Source organism: Athene noctua, chromosome 1, assembly GCF_965140245.1.
Source record: "Athene noctua chromosome 1, bAthNoc1.hap1.1, whole genome shotgun sequence".
Lineage (NCBI taxonomy): Eukaryota > Metazoa > Chordata > Aves > Strigiformes > Strigidae > Athene > Athene noctua.
The window spans coordinates 25,403,098-25,425,294 of record NC_134037.1 but is presented as its reverse complement, the minus strand read 5'-3'; positions in this window follow the sequence as shown (position 1 = coordinate 25,425,294).

Genomic DNA, 22,197 nt, shown 5'->3' with positions numbered 1-22,197 from the left:
CTGAGGGAGAAATATTAGGAGGAATTACATTTTTTTCTTGATTTATTTGCAGCTTTTCCCCATTTCTAAAATCATCCCGAGTTCTTATAATGTAGAGCAACAGAAAATAATGACAATTTTATGAAGATACACTCAAGAGATCATATCCATTAGGCAATAACTCATAGAAGTTCTTCAACTCTAATTTTCCATTAGAAAATAACAAGACTATGTAATTTAATGTAATGGAGTAATGCCTGTTTAGAGTACATGAGTATTTGAGGATTTTTTAAATCCCTAGACTGATAATTTAGAAGAAACATGATTGCATTTTAATTTGTTGATATGCTTAAAAATATACTCATGTCTTTGCTCTATCTAGTTTATCTGGAAATAATGTATTTTTTCATGACATTTATTGTATGATCAAATACATTCACCATATGCGATTTCCATGTAATTCTGAGGTTTATCTCCCCACTCTCCCCTATTACAGGTATTGTCACAGATCATACTCCTAAATGAATTTTATAATTTATTTTGGATAAACAGTAAAATGAAGTTTTGAGACAATTACAGCAGATGTGTGACTTCTTTCATTAAATGAAAGGCTTTATACTGGTTAATACTGTTGTACTGGGTCTGGCTGACCCGGATTCAGTTTTCCCCTATATCAGCCCTCACGGTGCTGTGTTTTATGTCGGGAGCTGGCAGGGTGTTGGTAGCACCCTGGTGTTGTGGCTGCTGCTGAGCAGTGCTTACACAGCACCAAGGCTCTTTCCAACATTTCCCCCCAGTGGGACGGGGTGGGCAAGATCTTGGGAGGGGACACAGCCAGGACAGCTGACCCAAACTGACCAAAGGGATATTCCAGACCATATGACGTCTGCTCAGTATAAAGCTGGGAGAAAGGAGGAAGGGGGTGGGGTCACCCTTGGTCCTCCAAGACAACCACTACACGTATCGGAGCCCTGCTTCCTGAGAAGGCCCCGCATCGCCTCTTCATGGGAAGGAGAGAATAAATCTTCTTTCTTTTTGCTTCTGCTTTGCTTTGCTTACATTAAAACTGTTTTTGTTTTACCCATAAAGGTTGGATGTTTTGTGTTTTGTTTTTGTTTGTTTTTTTTTTTTTTTTCCTATCTTATTTTCTTTCCCCTTTTTGCCCTGTTGAGAAAAAAGGGGGAAGGGGGGGAAGTGATAGAGCAACTTGGTGGGTACCTGGCATTTAGCCAAGGTCAAACCACCACAACTGCTATATAAATCAATTAACAATTAACTCACAAGTGTAGGGAAGTATGTCATTAAAGATAATGCTAAAAGAATAAATTGCTATTGCATCTCATGCCTTTCATACAGCTTATATTAACATATTTTTAAACTTAAAATCTTCTAAGCATTAACTACATCATACTCAAATTGAAAAATTAAAACAGTTCTAAACTTGATATATCAACTCTCAGTCTACTTATCCGAGCTAGTAATACATTTATTAGAATAATCTCAAACAGTTTCAAGCTATGATTCCTTCCCAAGTGTGATCTGCGAAGCATGCTCCCTTTCATCCCAGGAAAAGGAAATTACACACATTTTCTTTTTTTTTCTATTCTACCTTTTTATTAGGGAGACATTTCCAGTAAATTAAGCCTGTACTCATATATACTTGGAAGTGCAAGAGTGGGAAAAAGACATCTATTGCCCATCTACCAGTATAACTCATTTGAGATAGGGGCCAACTAAGTTCATGTTAATGCTCCTGACACTGTATGCATGTACAGTTCCATTTCTTGTAACATGACTGCCAGTTTGTCCACTGGTGTTATTAGCATTCCTTAAGTAAAGATATAGGAAAACTTGAAGTTATTTTTTACTACCAAATATGTCTGAATGGAGGATGCCTTTTTTTAGTACGTAATCACAAGATACAGAAGCATTATGCTTAGTATCCAAATCCTCACTGCATATATAGGCAAATGAGAACATACCTCCCTTATAAAGTGCATCATCTTTTGGGATTTCTTTTTGTTTGTTTGTTTTAACAGCCACTACATGGGTATTTATTATGTTAGGTAGAGAAATGAAAGAGATTTAGTGTTCTGGCAGGGGGGGAATATGAGCATTTCTGTACGAGTATACTACAGAACGACACTTGTATTCTCTTTTTGGGTGGGCAGGAGTGTTAGTATTTGAAGTTCACACAGTTACAGAAGGCAGTAACGAACTGATGTTCTGTGTATATGGAAGAGTTCTTCATAATTATATCATTAGCTCTTATTTTATTTAGGATTACAAGCAATGTCCCAGTGATTTAATGTGTTGTCATTAGGCAAATTATTAATTTTCAAAATTTCTTCACCTCATAGGTCTCCAGTCTTTTCCCAAGTATTATCTACTAAGTTTCATTATTATTTCTGTTTCAGAAGACAGTATAAAGATGGTATAAAGAATAATGAATATATATAAATAATATATATTTTACTACATTAAAAATAAAACATGCTTATTATTAATAATACACAGATTAACATACTTGTATGTTGGGTTAGCAAAACAGGGGAATGGGAAAAAGATTTTACTGTAGAATTTTTTTCACTTATAAAGTATTTTCTTTAAGAACAAAGAAAACTGAAACAAATTCTGTAACTGACCTTTACCAATAAAACTGCCAAGTTTCTTTTCTTTGGAGAATGTTTAACAAAGAAGAGAAAACATTAAAATGCCACTCTCTTAGTTACTTCTCTAAGATGTGTTCAATTCACCTTATCTAATATTCCTCCAAAGGAAAAAAAAAAAAAAAAAAAAAGTCTATCAGCATGGTTATAACCAGTATTTTACTCACATAGAAAGAAAGAAAGAATTATCCTAGCATAGATTTTACTACTGCCTATCTAAGTTCTAGCTTACAAGAAGAATGATAAATAAGATTTATAGAGACAGACTACTCAGTTTAAAGAGTGATTTGAAATGCATGGTACTAGAGGAAATGTTACCGCTAAAAACTTGTCCTACAGATAGTGATTTAAAAAATAGAGACATACTTTAAAAATTATAAATAAAAAGAGGAAAACATTGATGTTTTCCAGAAACCAAAGTTGTGACTTCACATTTCTTTAGTATTCAGTCAGTATTGCAGTACTGAAGTTCAAGGCTTGCCACATCACAGAATCACAGAATCAACTAGGTTGGAAAGGATCTTGAAGATCATCCAGTCCAACCATTAACCTAACACTGACAGTTCCCAACTACACCATATCCCTCAGCACTATGTCAACCCGACTCTTAAACCCCTCCAGGGATGGGGACTCCACCACCTCCCTGGGCAGCCCATTCCAACGCCTAACAACCCATTCTGTAAAGAAAGGCTTCTTAATACCTAGTCTAAACCTTCCCTGGTGCAATTTAAGGCCCTTCCCTCCTGTCCTATTGCTTATTACTTGGTTAAAGAGACTCATCCCCAGCTCTCTGCAACCTCCTTTCAGGTAGCTGTAGAGGGCGATGAGGTCTCCCGTCAGCCTCCTCTTCTCCAGACTAAACACCCCCAGTTCCCTCAGCCGCTCCTCGTACGACCTGTGCTCCAGACCCTGCACCAGCTTCGTTGCCCTTCTCTGGACACGCTCGAGTCACTCAATATCCTTTTTGGAGTGAGTGGCCCAAAACTGAACACAGGAATCGAGGTGCGGCCTCAGCAGTGCCGAGTACAGGGGTAAGATCCCTTCCCTGTCCCTGCTGGCCACGCTATTGCTGACACAAGCCAGGATGCCATTGGCCTTCTTGGCCCCCTGGGCACACTGCTGGCTCCTGTTCATTGGGCTGTCAATCAACACCCCCAGGTCCCTCTCTGACTGGCAGCTCTCCAGCCACTCCTCCCCAAGCCTGTAGCGCTGCTGGGGGTTGTTGTGGCCCAAGGGCAGCCCCCGGCATTTGGCCTTATGGAAACTCCTCCACTTGGCCTCAGCCCATGGCTCCAGCCTGTCCAGGTCTCTCTGCAGAGCCTCCCTGCCCTCGAGCAGATCAACACTCCCACCCAACTTGGTGTCATCTGCAAACTGACTGAGGGTGCACTCGATCCCCTCGTCTAGATCATCAATAAAGATGTTAAACAGGAGTGGCCCCAACACCGAGCCCTGGGGGACACCACTCGTGACCGGCTGCCAACTGGATTTAACTCCTTTCACCACAGCTCTCCGGACCTGGCCATCCAGACAGTTTTTTACCCAGCAAAGTGTGTGCCCATCCAAGCCATGAGCAGCAATTTTCTCAAGGAGAATGGTGTGAGAAATGGTGACAAAGTCCTTGCTAAAGTCAAGGTAAATTACATCCACAGCCTTTCCCTCATCCAATAAGCAGGTGGCCCTGTCATAGAAGGAGATCATGTTTGTCAAGCAGGACCTGCCTTTCATAAACCCATGCTGACTGGGCCTGAGCATCTGGTTGTCCCGCATGTGTTGTGTGATGGTACTCAGGATGAGCTGCTCCATCAGCTTCCCAGGCACCGAAGTTGAGCTGACAGGCCTGTAATTTCCTGGATCATTCTTCCGACCCTTATATCATCAAATAGAAAATAAGTTTCTAGTCACACTTGTATTTATTATCGATAAACACATTCATAGAAACTTATTACACAGGACTGTCACTGTCAGACCACTAATTACAAAATATTAGGGGTCAATTTTCTACATTAACATTAATTAAATCTCTATACAGTCTTCGAACAAAGTGTTATTGTGTGATAATAACATGCCCAGTATGACTGTAAATCATAGCAATGAAAGCCTGTACACACAGTAGGTAGATTCTACTGTTCTATTCTGTAACACCTGAACATCTTTAGTGTGTTTCTAAAACACATTTCCACTATATAAAATACAAGGAATTATATATTTAATTAACTCATTTACAATATGAGAGTGTTTTCTTACAATTTACCTTAGAAATCTATGAAATAAAATCTTTCTTTTTAATCGCACTGAATTCCCAAATATTTGTAAAATATAAATGCTCCTCTTAGCCTACAGTTTTACAGATTCCTGCATTTTTGTCATATTATTCAAAGTTCTTCTGAGATTGTTTTTTTATTCCCATATGCCTCCAGTAAAAAATAAAATCTACAGTCAACAGTGCAAGGTCTGTGAATGTAATGTAATGAAACATCAGAGAGGTTGGAGCTCAGATGTGTTACTTCTCTTTCAAAAGTTCAGCGAGACCAGAATGAGTGTGAAGCACAGCTATTCCATGTGTTCTTCCCTCACTAGTGTCTATGAATATATACATTCACATAAATCTTTCCTCTGAGCTATGAAGAAGAACATTAATTTGGATGCTTATGTAAAATATAAATTGTTTATTTGGTATGTAGCTTTAAAAGTTTTCACCTTACAGTTTGAATATATTAGTTACCAAGCTCTTCTGCCTCACTGAAGAACACACTTTGCTTGCAAAGCTGCAATGTGAAATGGAACTTCTTTTCTTCCTGTTTACCTCTCTGACTTCAGATAACCCAGGGCAAAATGAAGTTGATAAATATCCTCTTTGACTAATATTAATTAATCTATGTACTTAATATAGCTAGTATATTTAATACAGTTATATTTTTCTGTTGGGTCAGCCTGTGTTGTTATTCTGTACAACATAATGAGAGCCTTTTTCATTTTATTTTTCACCTACCTGTATATCTTCTAGTAAGTACAATAAATTAGGCAGTCACCTCTCCAGCTTCACAGTTCCAGAAGATTTAGGCTGGATTTACACAGTTTCTTAGAAACAGACCTTGCTCCATCATGTCTTTCACTTATACATAGCTACAGCCTCAAACAAAAGCCTGCCTCATTTAAATGTATTAGTGAGTTTTAGATTTGTACTTCAAAGCATGGGCTTTTACTCAATTTGTCACTGAACTGTATTATACAAGGATGAATTTAACATGGGGACACAGCACAATCCTATCTGGCAGGCAAGAAGTTTCACCTTGATACTCCACACTTTATACTGTGACTGAACCTAGTCTTAATTTGCTAGCGTAAGGGTCTACCCCAGAAAGCTACATTTTATTTATATTTGATGTGAGCTGGTTCCTTGATCAACTTGATGACTGGAGGATAGCGTCAGTATTAATAGAGTTTTGAGAGGACTCAAATTCCCCCAGAACTAGATAGGAACTGAGCAATGGCTTCAGTAGCGTTAATGTTTCCTAAATTATGGTCACACATCCCTAAAGAGACAAATAGGCACCTATGTGTATTTGAGGATCTGAACCTTAGTTATACCTACGGAAGCAAACAGTATTACTGGGTCTATGTGTGCCTTAAGTAATACCTGGATAAAAGTAACAGATTATTACACAAGCCTGAAGATAACATGCCATTATTTTCCTTGACTACACATAATTATCTATCCAAAGGTAACCTACTTTTAAAATAATTTCCACATAAAAAAGAAAAAAAAAAATTGGTTATTATGCTTGTGAATATAATAAATACTTATGGTGTCATTTTATATTCATTATATTTTTGTCCTTATTCCTTGTCAAGGCATTGAGTTTACAAGGATTCTTGCCATTATTATTTGAAAGGCAGCACTGTAATTCTTACTTTTGTGCTTTCATGATAGGCTGCGGCACCTCTGATTACAATGTGTCACATTCAAAGGACGTGTAACAGACTTTCTAGACAAAGTTTATATCCAGGATCTGCAAAACTGTCAGAACTGCACAAAACAGAGTACAAGGGCACTTATCTCATTAACAGAAAAACAAGAGAAAATGTTGGTCACATGACTGTATGATAAATGACTGTGATAGCTTTTCCTTCATTTTGTTCTGACGGTAATAGGGATATCAAGGTTGTACAGCCAGGTGATTGCTTAGTCACTGTATAATACAGTTAATGAGCTGCATTTGTGATATTAGTATAATCTGTCTGGTTCATAATGTGCTATAGCACATGCATTATTTCACTGAATGATTTATGGGATCTCTATTATGTTGTAATGCATTTCCTAGGGTAATAAATGAGATGCATTATCTCATGTTTCCTAGCATAATGTAGTTTTGTACATCACAAATATAATTGGCTTATAAGACATCATATTTCATTAACCAATTAGAATTATTTTGATGACAGGTGTCCATTAATTAAACATTTTTCCCCCTTGTAATACAGTTCTGAGTATCTCTTAAGCTTTTCTTAAGAATCTTAAGATTTACAATCTTTCTTGTTACTTTATTACTAACATATATAGTAAGATATTTAAATATTAGCTCATAGGAATCAAAACCTATCATTTAAAAGAAAAAAGAGAAAAAATAATTATTGGGTTTTTTTCATTCATTCATTCATGAACAATTCCTAATCTAGATCATTTTCCTAAGGAAACAGGTCTTGACCTAAAATCTGACATCAATGTGTCAGTGTCCGTTCCCCTTTTCCACCATTCTCAATCTGGTCTGGTAAGGAGGCAGATCTTAAAATTGTTAAATTTCTTCAAGTTTTGTATCTATTTGTATCTGGTGTTGGGTGAGGGGAAAGACACTGCAAGTAATCTTATTATTATGAGAACTAAGCCCCTCTTTTCCCCTGTTGAAAACATATCACTTTTTAATCAGCAATTGCCCAAATAGCCAAAATGCATAATCTTTTGGCTGAAGAACTGCAGTGGGATAGAGGAAAAAAGAATTGGGGAATCTGAAGGAAGAAGAAGCCAAAGCAAGGGAGGGCAAGACAAGCCAATGGTATTTTAGTGTCAGAGGCTTTAAGAACATGCAACAGAGCTCAAGTTATCACAGTAAGAGGGTGTTATAGAAAGTTGGGTCAGACAGAGACTTGAGATACAACTGGTTTACTTCTTTGCTAAATATAATATAATGTATTCCTATCTCTAAAGCTGTGGCTTTGTTTTGTTTTTTTGTTGTTTTTTTTTTTTGTTTGTTTGTTTGGGGTTTTTTTTGTTTTTATGTTTGTTTGGGGTTGTTTTTTTTTGTTTTTTTTTTTTTTTTTAAAAGTGGAACACAGTAACTATAAGCAGAGATCTGAGAACAAGTCTGCTGACAGTGTCCTGCTGATTGTGGTTCCCTGTTTTAGTCCAACACTCCGGTCCAAGAATGTTCTTGGTCTGGTCATTGCTGAAAACTCTTGGAGAAGTCTCACAGTGTTCACTCATGCTACTGACTCCTTGCTTGTTTGTCTATTACCTTCTGCCCAGCATAAAATATTTCTCTGGATTACACATATTCCACTGCTCTTGAGGAAGACTTAGTCTTTGACTTCCTTCTGACATTTTCATTTAACTTAACCTAAATGACATATTTGGCAGTTATCTTTCCTTTTGCCCAGTTGTGCTGTTTTAATGAACCACTATACATGCATTTAAATGACATCACTGTTGAAATGTGGGCTTTCTTAGCTCTACTGCTTCTGGGTTTCTATTATTTTGCAATATGTATTCCTCTTCACAGCAAGCTAATGGATAATAGTTAAAATCACCATAAGATTTCCATACTACTCCTCAGTTAAAATGAAGGTCCTTTGGGGTGCACCATCAATTCCAACTTACAGAAACCAAATCTTTTGCCACACCGTTAGTACAAATTAGAGGATAAAAAAGTTGGCTAGGTTGTTTAAACTATGCATGAAAACTAGATCAGCAACCTGATCTACTGAAATATGTCCCTGACCATGTCAGGGGGATGGAACTGTAATAAAGGGTCCTTAAAGGTCCCTTCCAATCCAAACCATTCTATGATTTTATATACCCTAAGTCAATGTCTAAGTCACCATTTAACATATAAATGAGCTGGTGGGTAAACAAACATAATCAACATTCAGCATACCTTTTTTTTTTTTTTTTTTCTCATTTTGAGCACAGAAAAAAATTTCAACTTGGCAAGGAATATATATGGTAATCTGTATGGAAAAAAAATAGGTAACTGGTCATTAGGTTCTGTCATGATTTTTGTCATGATTTAACAAAACAGAAAGGCCACATCTTGAAATTTCACCCGAGAGACTTCAGATTGCCAAATATCTGGTTTTGCTTTACATCTTGTTCTGTCCCTTACATTTAGCTCATTTTTATTAGGAATTTCCAAAACTGTCACCCTGTAATGAAAATGCACACTATTCTCAAATACAATGACTTGACATGTAGGGACTGTACAAGTGAAAAAAGTTAAAAATAAATATTTAATCCACTCATTTGTAGTGATATACACTTCTAAAGGAAATGTAGTCTAATTTTATAGAATAATATAAATATTTTAAGTAGAAATTTTTCAAATTATAACTGTTATCTCTCTTTGATAAGACAGACATTTTCAATAAGATAATAGTTTGATTTCCACAACAGACAGTTATGATTTCTTTTATCTTATGCACTTTATGTAGAAACGGTAAAACGGTAAGATAGTAAACTCAATGTGTAAATTACTTCTTCGTCATTAGAAAAAGAAGCCCAATTATGTTTTGCTCACATTTTCCTCTCTTGCAATTTTAAAATTATGATAACTACAGTATATCCAAAATACCAAGTATGACAAAAAATTAGATTCCACTTAATGATGGTGTATTGTATTCTATATTTACAGATTATGTAGTTTTTTGAACCCTAAACCCAAAATTAAAATGCACAAAAATATGCATTACCCTAATATTTAGACAACTAGTAAATCCAGCCTTCACCTTAGTTTCCTCAGTAGAGTAGACAGAAAACAGCATTTACAGAGGTTAACATACCTAGCCTTTGGTGAACCAAGTTATAAAGTGAATGAGTTCCAGAATAAAAAACGCTCACAGAGATTTGCTCTTTCACTTTACTTCTCTTAGAAAACCTTTCATTTGGGGGGAAGCAGGTGGGGGCTTGATTTTGCTGCAAAGAAAGAGGAGTTCAAGTTAGACTTCAGAAGCAACTTGCTATCTGATTTGGCTTAAGAAATTTTATTTTTAGATCTTAAACTTCTGGGAGCAGGGACTAACTTCTGTTACAGATTTACTTTTTTTTTTTTTTTTTTTAAAAAAAAAAAGGAAAAGTTCTTATGCTTTAATAGAGACAACTGTGGGCTTAACTCCTAAGTGAAGTCTTCCATTCTCCCACAAAAAGCTATCCCAACCCTCAACAGTTTCTATTCATTTTCTATTAGTATATATGTCATTCTTCTCCTCTTTTACTGGCTTTTTTGTATTCAGCTCTGAGGGACATCACGTTTTCCTTTACTTAGGTATGTGTTTTGTTCAGAGAGGCTTGAGAGCCACCAGTAAGATTTTTTTTTTTAAGTAAATCTTAATTTACCTTTTCATTTCTTTTTCTTGACACATCTTTTTCCAGCAAAAAATAAAGTGAGGTAAAAAGAGAAAAAACTATTTTTATATTTTTTTAATTGATTGTGTGTAGTGAAACAGACTTCATGAAATGATCTATTTAAGCATTTTAGTTTGAAATATTTTTAAAAGACAGTTCCTTTCTGTAATAGCTGTAATTGGCATGCTGAAGTGTGAAGTATTTTCTTTTATAGAAAGAAAATAATTCATCATGGTTTTTTTTATATTCAGTAAGAAATTTGAGAACTTATTTAACTCAATATCTGTTTGATTGAATTTTTAAATCAAAGTTTTATTGCTCTAGAAATTGTTAACCCATTTCTACATATGATGATGAACAGATTATTGTCACTAATAAATGGGTTTATCTGATATTACAATTAAGGACAAAAAACCCCATTTTTTTAACTGACCAAATGAAAACCAGAATTATTGGATTTTCAGACAGCAATTTTCAATTATCAGGTTAATGGCAGAGGGTTATATATTATATTAGTCTGATATCAGGTTTTAAAAATGTTATAAAAGAAAATAACATTTTAGTCATTAAAAGTGAGAAATGGGCATTAGCTGAATCTCCTCATATGCCATCCACTTCTAGCAAAACCATGTCAAAATAATCGGCTGTTATTTTCTGGGAGTAGGTGCTTGCTTTTTCACTCAGCCTTGCAGATAAGTCCTAGAGAGAAGTTCTTTGCCTATAAAAAATGATGATAAAAGATGATTAACATGATTCATTTTCAAAACTGGCTTTTGGCTTTTTAATAGCACTGCACTTCTAAAGTTCAGGTTCCTGTATTCTATGTAGTGGACATTTCTTATACAGGTTTTCTGTGTTCTCTCAGAATAATTTTATATGTTGCAATGGAATTTAAAGATTCTGCTTGACAACTAGAAAGCGGAATAAGTTAGCTAGAAGGAAAGGCTCTCATCCTAGCAGGTGACTTTGCCATTATCAAGAGATTTAATTCTCATCTTCTATGCTAAGGGTAGATTATTTATTACACTTGTGATATTCATAACTTTAGAACTTTCTCAGATTGAGAAATCCACTAGTTAACACATGTCTTCTCTACCTTTAATGGTGTTAGTGCTCTTCCCTGAACATTTCCTGCAAATGCACATGCATATACACATGTAACTTACAGGACTGTACTTTAAAAAACCACTGATATATTCCAGGTCATGCTCTACTCGACTGAAATATCATTAAAGAAATGGACAGTAATAGGTATCTTCTGAAGAAAATTACACGTGCAGTGCCTTCCAAGGTCACAACTAAAGGAAAGCTACAGGTGCTGCAACCAAGACTGATCTGTTCCTGGATGTGCACATATGAAAAGCTTTAGGAAGACAGAAACCACAGAAACTGAGTTACTTAAAGACCTGAAGATTAGGTAGAAGCTGAGGGTGATCTTTCAGTATCTAGTTTTTGTTTTATATTCCTAATCTTACTGTAAATCGTACATATAGGCATTCACTTCTTGCCTGGATTTTGGCCAGTGTTGTTGTTCTGTATTGCTTCTCACTTGTGTTCTGATGTAACAGTCTTTACAATTCTTTAATCCTAAAGAAGAAAAGCTGCACTAGCCAGATCAATAAAGTCACCAAATAAATTGAACTTTAAACACACACTGACAGTACTGTCCATGAAAATTGCTGAAATATAAAACATCTTATTGTCTCCCAGGTCTTTAAAAGCTGCAGGTTCTGATTCTCAGTCACATTAACAGTCACTTAAAGATTAGTGAAGTAATTCGTATCATTAAAAATCTATGGAGTCCTAGACTTCAGAGGTGTACTTAGAGGCATCAGGTTTTCAGACTATGCAACTTTTTTATATCCATTACTTAGCCAACAATACTGAAAATGACATTTCTTAGTTTGTAAATGATATAAAAATAAGGGAACAGTAAACATAGGGAAGACATATCTTTAAAAAGCTTGAGGAAATGAGAAATGTTCTTTCAATACACAAAAATGCAGAATAATGAATTGCAAGACTGTAAAACAAATTGAAGGGTGATTGACTGCTAAATGAAAAGATACTACAGCATCTGTCCCTGAGAAAATTTGTGTGCAGTGGTGAAGAAATCACAAAGTCGTCATCTCAACTTGCCACTGCACCAAGTCAAACTTAAGAGACACTGAGTTACATTGTTCAAGAAATGCGAAATAAATTACAAAAAGTAAAAGTAGTGATGCATGAAGTTCTGGCTATATCCCAAGTAATATTTTCTGTGCTGGTCATCAGTACACTTTTTCAGATTGATCAGTGTTGCATAGATTTTTTGCTTTTAGAAGGCTATTATGAAAAACATATAGCTGATACAAATATGAGTAAGCTTTCACTATGAACAGAAACTGAAAATATAGTGTGCTAATAAAGGGATCAAACTAAAATAATGCTTGGAATTACAGAAGGAGCGATAATACGCTGTTCCCTTCTGTCTATAAAGACAGCAACTTCAGGATGATTTGAAGGAAGTTTTCAGAAAAAAAACCACATTAAATGTTAAAAATGCGTCAGTATAAACCACAATGAAAATACATTACTGGCAGAAAGTCTTCTTAGGCAGAAAAAGCAGTAGAACTCTTCTGTAGCATGCTTGCTCCAATTAAGCTCTATGGTTTAAGATTTTTTTTTAATAGTGGAAATCTGTTCTAAATGTACCACTGAAGTCCAACTCTTCTGGAAGTGTTTATCTGCCAAAATCAATAACAATTAAATCTATTATTCCTATATTTTTTGAACTTGAACTGAGAAATTGTATTTATGCTTTGAGTTTAGTACCCAACTTCACAGTGAAGGAAAGTCTGAAGAAGGGATTACTTAAACCGTGGGATAAGATACAGTGAAGAAGCTTTTTTTGAAATTCTACTTCTTCAAAAGTATCTATATGACACTTTTAATTCTTGCTCCAAACTAGTTTGTAGACATATGTGGTTAAGAACAGATAGTGCATAAAAAATAGAAGTTGGTCATCTGTACTTGTCTATACACTTATGTGCATACGGGTTAAGTCCTAGTCGTAGACAGCGTGCTCAGAAATAGAAGAAAGGATTTAAATACTCTTCATCCTGAGGGGTTTTAATCTAAAGTTGTCACATCTGCAGCCACCAGGTATAGAAGGAGGCTGGATAGAACACAAGCATTGAAGTTCAGCTATAGCAGAAATAAAAGGAGAACCTGGGGGTAGGTTCAAGACCTCTCAGGCAAAAGAGAAAAATCAAAGTTTTCTTTGCCCATACAAACACTGAAAGTAGATAAAAACTGAGGAGAATCCTCACAGAGAATAAATGGATAAAAAATAATTCCATCAAAACTCAGCACTAATGACAGGAAGGATTAAGTCTTAGATGGTATTCAGCATTTTCCATTAGCTGAGGCAGATTCTTTCTATTATTAATTTATTTGCTTTTTCAGATCCTATTTTTAGTCACTAGCTTCTCCTCAGATATTTTACTGATGTCTACATATTCAACAGTGCAAAATCTAGCTGAAAGCTATTAAATTAATTTTGAATAACTTTATGGGGGTAAATTTCCACTAAATTAATTTCTGCAGAGCTCCACTGAGGAAGCAGTTTGCAGCCATAGTTCTCTGACACTAGATATTACAGAGGTCAGTAGCTGAATGTTAGAGAGCAACTGCTACCAGAGAGACTGAAGTAACAGAAAGATGCAGTCATGCATATTTCACATCTTGGGCACTGACAAGGTCTAAGATAAATTTACCTGTGATCTAGATTGATATTTAACCCAGAAGTAAAAGTAGCACTCATCTTGTCCTTTGTTCTTATGAAAGAACTCTAAAGTTAATGGAATTGCATGAACTATGTGAAAAGGTACTGTCACTAAAAGAGATTGTACTTAGACACGTGATTACTAATTTCATTCATAAACACCTTACGCTTGAACTTCCAGAGTGTTACCCTGTGTGTCTTTACCTTGATTAACCTTTGATAATAAATCTGGCCAAAATAGCATGAGTAAAATACAAAACAAAAAAGTCCACCCCAATGATTACAAACGAGTTAAATTAATTTTCACAAGCGCATGTGATAAAGGCAAGGAAAAAAAAAATAATATCCAAGTTAATTTGGACCATTTAGGCTTGGTTTTTTGTTTGTTTTTTTTTTTCTTTTCATGGGGATTCCTATGGAGGTTCCTTGAAAATTGTTATACATATGTCTGTTTTATATACCTGAACATACATTTGTTGTTAGAAAATCAGAGTGTATTTCCCTCTGGCTCTGGTATCTGGCTTATTACCTTCAGTAAAACCCTGAGTGAAAGTTTGCTTATTTTATTCAATGTGGTTTCCCAGTTGTGAATAAAAGCAGACACTGTGGACTGTACATGTATAACTGTGAAGAGTTCGGTCTTTTAATTGGCATTTAGATAGCAATTTTAAATGCTTGCGACAATTGTTTCTATCTATTTTTTTCTATTTTAATATCTCATCATCATATGCAAAGCATGACTGGGATGAACTTGATTCTATCAGGCCAAAACAAATCATATTCCTTACTCTGAAGGGCCTATCAACAAAAAGAGAAGGGTTGAAAAAATGAACAGTTTTATGACCAAAATAATGAGTTGCCATGCTTCTGATCAATCATACAAAACAAAAACTTCAGGGTATTAAGGGACAGCTTTTGCATAACTGCTCTTTTCAAGGTAGAAGTATACCTCAGATAAAAAAGCTGAAATTCAGCATGGTAAAACTCTCCAGTTCAAACGACATATTGAACCACATAAGCTCAGCTACTATTTTTCACAATTTTTAGTCAGTGCCGTGCTAATATTTCCTACATGTGCATCATTTTGTTTGGAAGAAATTTGAAAGAGAATTTCTGACTAGAGCTGAGAAAAAATAAAAATAAATTATAATGTAATAAAAATTATAGCTAAACTTTAAGCTGTTAACTAAAAAATCTCCCAAGCATACAGTAAATTGACTACATAAGTCTAAACAAAACACACAGAAGAGCCTTTTTTTATTTAACAAAATCCTTTAGTATACTCAAGTGCCACAAATTAGGAAAGTAAAAACCAAAAAAAGCACATAAAATACCCCAACCAAAACCCAGAAAACCCCCCATCTAACAAAATTAAAGGGAAATAAGTTTTAGGAATGGATAGCACTTTAATTAGAAATTAGCTGTCTTTTGTCTCCAAAAAAACCCCTCAAATCTCAAGAAAAGTGTTTTTCTGAAGTTATATGTGCATCCTGTTTTTTTCTCTCAGCCGCAAAGCACAACTGAACATGTCACTCTAAGGCTCTAAGAAGAAACTGTTCATCAGAACATAGCAGATATCCACATTATATATTCATACACACACAAGTTAACTGGGACCATAATAATTTAATGAGAAAAAATATAGATCCATATTTAGTCTTGCCTTTGTGATATAGAGGTGAATGTTTACATTTTGCTCTGTTGGCAGTTACTCCATGACATCCTCACATTTCCTTTGGATATCTGATAAAACATTTTCTGCCCAATAAACATTAACTCCTTTATTGTCCAAGTAATCCATGTCTTTGAAAGTAAAATATTTTATCATGTTGTCATACTGAACACTGCATTCAGAACTTACAGAATTCTTATGCAGCACAGGAAATAACAGAAGAAAACTTTGAGTGAATATTTTCTGTTGTGTTTCAAAAGATAAAGAAAGAAAAAAGTATAGTGAACAAATTCAGAAGATTGTTCAAACCAAGAACCACAAATGAAGAACCTTAATAAAAATGTAATGCCTTGTAATCCTTTAGGCTTTGCTGAAGCCTAACCCTGGGTCTCTGTGCACTTGAGTAGCCTCATGTTGCACTCTTGCTTTGCTGTACTGCACGCATTCTTATTCAAATTTAATAGACCTGATTCCTGATCCATATCACACTACAGTGACTTCGGGTCTAATGTACTACAACCCTGTGACTTCTTACTGTCATGTAGCTTCAACTGCAGAGAGCAGCTGATTCTCATCAATGTAATATCTAATTCATCTCATAGCTTCACAAACATATTGTGACTTCCTGCTTGCACAGCTCGGAACACTTATAGTAAGAAATAGAATGCACACAGCTCCACCATTCTCTGGCACTGAGGTCAAAAGATATGGAAGGGTCCATGTGCATGCTACTAAATTCGTTTGTCATCTGAGTCAAAGCTGTATCAATTTGTATATTAAGAGTAGTCTCCGAGTCATGCTACCTTGACTTTGCCTTGTACTTCTCTGGGTGAGTGCTATCTGGCCAACACCAAATCCAGACTATCCTAACAGTATAACAAGTTACATGATTGGTTCCAGTGCTCCAGGAAACTCCATGGCATTTTTAGTTTATTGAGATAATATGTGGCATAGCTACAGACAGCATAGATAAAAAAAATATAAGATAAAGCTATTCAGACTCTTTTATTAGCTACATTTGCTTAATATGAAAGAAAAAAAAACACCCTATAATATAGTTAAAAGACAAAAAGTTTATTTACTAACATCAGAGAGAAATAATAAATTGAAAATAAAATCATAATTGTGGCACGTGCATAGTCCAATGAGAGCAGAGCTTCTTGGCTGCTGAAGTGTAGCAGCTCCGGGCTGCTTTTGTTCTTGGGGCCTCACGGTAGTTGGGGCCTTTGGGCAGTGGGAGCCGCTGTTGACTCCAGGTCAGACTCGGCCTGGGGATCACTGGAGTCCCCTGGGGGAGCCATTTGGAGCTCGTCCCCTGGAGCAGCCGCTGCGGAGGACTCTCCCCTTGGGTCAGGACGCTGCCCAAGGAAACTCCTCGAGGGGCCTTGGGTCGGGACGCTGCCCTGAGCAGGTCCTCGGGGTTGAGACCCTTCACTTGTCAGGTGAGTGAGAGAGCGTTTTGAGTTGCTGTTAAACCCTAGAAACTTGTTCTGTTCTCCTCTCACAGGTGCTCAAACCTGTAATTTATGGAGAGCTAGTTAATTGTGTTAATAATAATTTTTTTATTTTTGGTGGTTGTTTGTTTATTTGAGAGCCTTTGTAACAATTGGCGTAGTAGGCAAGATATCGATAGAAGAGGTATTATAGAAATATAGTTGTGCCCCTTCTCCCTCAGATGTACAATGGGTGAAGGAGAGGTGGTTTGACCCAGTGGAAGTTGCAAGAATGTTGGAACGGGGGAATTGGTGGAATCGCGGAAGTGGAGGAAAAATGTGTGCCATTTTAGGTGCCTGCTTGATTCAGGCATAGGATTACTTTGTAGTAGTGGAGAGAGATGCCTTAGAGAAGTGGTTGGAAATCAATCATTTAAAGACAGAATTATTATGAGAAAGAGAGAAGGCGGTTATTAGGAAAAAAAAAAATTATGCTGCCACAAGCAAAAAAGCCTCCTCGTGTTGCTCAGATTTGAAAGTTAATTACAAGTGTCGATCTTGAGGAGTAGGATGGAGACATTTGGGGAGAGTCTGATGAAAGTGGCTTGGAGGAAATAGAGGAGTTGGAGGAAAGAAATGTGCAACCTCTCACTAAAACAGAAAGGCATACAGGTCCACAAGGTGGGAACGCCTGAACCACCGTCAGTACAACCCCCTAGACAGGACCCAAGCTTGGTGAACTTCAGGTTAAATATTCGTGTAAGCCAGGTGAAACTGAAACTGAGTATTTGTGGAGAGTTTCTTTAACAGGGGGGATCAAATTCTCTTGAGTGATGCCGAGGCAGAAGGTTTCTGGGGTCCCAGAGTGTTTTTAAGTGACAGACCAGCAGGTAACCAGTCGATAACATCCTGAGTGACTTACTGGGCAGGGGGGGTGAACCCTAAGGAGAGAGGAGAACATGTTACTATTAAGGTGAAGGGACAGTCAGAGCTGGCGGACGGAGTACAAAAGATGACATTCAAGCGGTGGGTGAGAGGGAGCAGTGTGGAATACCACTTGCCACGCCGGTGGATCCCAGACACCATAGAGCTCTTATTAGAGGGCTCCTGGATGCCTTAAAGATACATGTCCTGTCCCCCAGAGAAAGGGTGCAAAGAGCTATTGAATGAAATGAATGAAACCGCCCCCAACCCTCATGTACATGTGATAACATGGGCAGCAGTGTTACAGGATCTGGTTGCTTATGGACAAGAGATGGGCTGAACTGAGCCGGGTGGGGGTGAAGATGGAAGCTGGAGGGTTCAGCAAGTCCGTCGGAAACTCCCCCCCCAAGCAGCCTCCTCGTAGGGAGTTTAAACTGCCCGGGATAAGTCAGGTCAGTTTTACGATTCAGGGAGGAACCATCTTTGGCGGAAAGCGTTGGCACTGGGGGTACCCCGAGCAATATTACATGGGCAATCTACTGGTAACATCTCAAAGTTGATGCAATTGCTGGACAGGAGAACTCGAGAACAAAGAAAAAAAATCAGAGTTTGATGTTTTTGCAGGTAAACACCAGTGTTTACCAAATGGCAGTGTGGAGTTTTGGAGTTAAGGGGACAGAAGATACCTGTGTCTCTCAATATCCATTGCCAACTGCTACCAAACAGGGTATTTTTGAGTTAGTTTATGATACTGAAAAAGATCGTAAATCATACACATTCCCCTTAGAATTCTCCAGTGTGGCCAATCCGCAAACCAAATTATGTCAATTAACAGCCAATTATGGGCGCCTGAATGCCCATTCAGGACTTTTGTCAGCTACAGGGCCTGGCTGGGCTGGGCACAGCCCTGCAGGAGCCCACCTGCCAGGTCTGGGACTGCCTCTTTGTGGTTCCTTTGTCAGAAGCAGAGATGGCTTAGTTCCCACATGGGATGGTGGGCAATTTACATTTGAATGTCTTGTCCAGGGATATCTGCACTCGCAGACAGTTACTTGCTGTGCACTGACTGAAAAGATCGCTAAAACCACGCCTGGAGAAAGGGTTAAGATCTCTGGAAACCCCCCTCTCCTGTGGTAGTCGGGCAGTGAGAAACTGTGAGGAAGGCTCTGTGCAGTTAGATTGTTATTGCCACACAGGGCAGATAAAGAAAGAAACACCCAAATCAATTTAATCAATTTCATTAACATAAGCCACTTTACTGCCAAGGTGGTCCAGGAGTAGGTACACAAGGCATCAAGTGGGTTTTTCATACACCATATTACCCTCAAGCTAATGGCATGGTTGAGCAAATTAATGGCTTGATCAAGAGACATGCCAATGTTTCATGATCTAACTGGGATATAAGGTTGACACAAGTGGGTTTTATTGCTAATAACTGCTGGGGATGTTATGTGAACCCAAAAATACAAGCATTTTGTCCTACAGGATTGTCAGGTGATGATGTTCCTATATTTGACAATCATAAGGGCCAGTTCCCCCTGAAAATATATGCAGGCCAACCTCTCATGGTGAATTTGTCCCCAGTTGGCATTGTGAAATCTAGGGGGTTTACATGCCTGGGAGGCCTTAGATAAAGGTAGAAAAACTCACCGAATCTGTGCCTGATGGATAATCCCTGATTTCTAACTTGATACTCAGGTTCTGATCCGAGGCCTAGTTCTGGTTTTTGTTAGGATCTTGGAGGACCAGATGACTTTGGCATCCTGATTGGCAATGGTGACCCATATGGACAATCAAGACTCAGACGACAATGTGGTGGTGAATGAATCTTTTGAAATCGTCAGCATTCAGAAGAATGTGATTGAACTTGGTGCTATTGTGTTAATGTCACTTCAAGTCAAGAAAATGAAGAAAGTGGCAAGAGACTTGAGGCAATTGTTGCCATGTTAAGCATTAATTGATTAATTGGATATGTCTGAATCTTCCTTGTCAGAATGGTTAATCAGCTTCCTTCAATTTTGATTGTAATACATTGTAGGGTTGGAGGGTTGGGTTTTGTAAGATTTGACTGTATAATCATCTAAGGATGACAGTCCACGAGTATGGAGACTCAGCAGGACTGCACTCCCTTTTAACCTTGGAGGCAAGAGGTGACTGCACCACCACTTCAAGGAAACCAGCCAAATCATGACTGTAGTCACGGGGTGGATTGTGTCAGGTGCACCCGCCCAATGAGAGCAGAGCTTCTTGGCTGCTGAAGTGTAGCAGCTCTGGGCTGCCTTTGTTCTCGGGACCTCACGGTAGTTGGAGCCTTTGGCCAGTGGGAGCCGCTGTTGACTCCAGGTCAGACTCGGCCTGGGGATCACTGGAGTCCCCTGGGGGAGCCATTGGGAGCTCGTCCCCTGGAGCAGCAGCTGCGGTCGAGGACTCTCCCCTTGGGTCAGGACGCTGCCCAAGGAAACTCCTCGAGGGGTCTTGGGTTGGGGCGCTGCCCTGAGCAGGTCCTTGGGTGAGAGCCCTCACTTGTCAGGTGAGTGATAAAGCATTTTTGGTTGTCATTAAACCCTAGGAAGTTGTTCTGTCCTCCTCTCACAGACATTTGAACCTGCAGTTTATGGAGAGCTAGTAAATTGTGTTAATAATATTTTTTTTATTTTGGTTGGTTGGATTGTTGGTTGGTTGGTTGGTTGTTTATTTGAGAATCTTTGTAACAATAGTGCACTGAAATGTTGCATGCCATTGCAGCATCTAGCATACAGTATTTTCCAGATACTGTAATGATTACTTTCGTGCCAGATATACAGGAAACAATGTCCCCTATCTTTTTCATAGAACAGGTAGTACAGGAAGTAATGAGCTGTTATGATAGTCCAGCTATGACTGAAGTAATAAGCTAATTTCACCAAGCTAGCCTACCTATGCAAGTCCATGTGCTGTGTCCTGGCTGTAGCTCTGTGTCATTTCTCTTGTATGAAAAGCAAGGTTTTAAATCACCATTTTTATCAAGATAACATCTCCTATGACATCTCATCTTACACAAATCGCTCCTGCACATATGAGACACTGACCTATAGTGTCATCTTTTCATTTGCAATTTAACAGCAATTTTAGACTGTATCCCACTACTGCAAAAGCTTTCCTTTGAAAATCTCTCTGACTCATGGCTATCATGCTATCAAAATGCAACTACTGCTCAGACTTACTGAGATACTTTTGGCCTAGAACCAATACTGTCATAGCTATGGGAAAGACACCACAAAACAGAAGAAATCAAGCATTTTCCTCTTTGCTGTTGCTCTGAGGTTGACTGTGAATAGCTTAAAATAGACAGGAAAATATTTTGCATAAAATTTAATGTTGCCTGCAATTTTTTGATGAAAGAGTAAACAGGCATCCAAAAGTTTTGTATTTTTTTTTGTTTTTTAATCAGTAGTTCAAGAAAGTTGTTAATATTATACTTACTAATCAAGTTAAATTTTAAAATTTAAATCTGCTATTTGACATATGCTATTATTTTGGCTGTTACATATATATTTTTTAAGTGAGGAGCTGTGAAACTAAATCCCATTATCCTGATTTTTTTCTTTTCATCTCAACTTTTACATGTTTTAGTACCTTGTCAAGTCTTTCGTTTACTAAATTTGTAGGCATTTCACTTCTTTATATACCCTTTAAAACACCACACAAATAAAGCCAAATTTCATCTGTATTTTCAGAATGTTGTTCATTTTGCTTTTGGGCTTTTCTTGTGAGCAGGTGGAGATAAGGTAACTATAACACTGTATATCACAAACTGCTTGAATCAGCTACAGCGCCTCTGAATAAAACAAGGTACTGACATAGCCCCCATACTGGGGGGAGGTGGAGGGGCAGAACACAACAGTTTAGAAAGCAAGACATTGGCACACCATGTCTTAATGTTCTTGCCTGATTACAGTTATCTAATTCTTCATCAGTAAAGCAATGGAGTTGTGACTAATTAGCCTTCTGCCTTTTATTGATAGCCAATGTCAAGGTGCAGTGAGAGCTGGCTGCTCCTTAAGGGACAAGGAACTAAGGATGTCACCTCCATGGGCAGGCTACACCAGACCAGAGGACAGGGCCAGACAGAGCAGGTACCTGAGCCAGCAGAGGGTCCA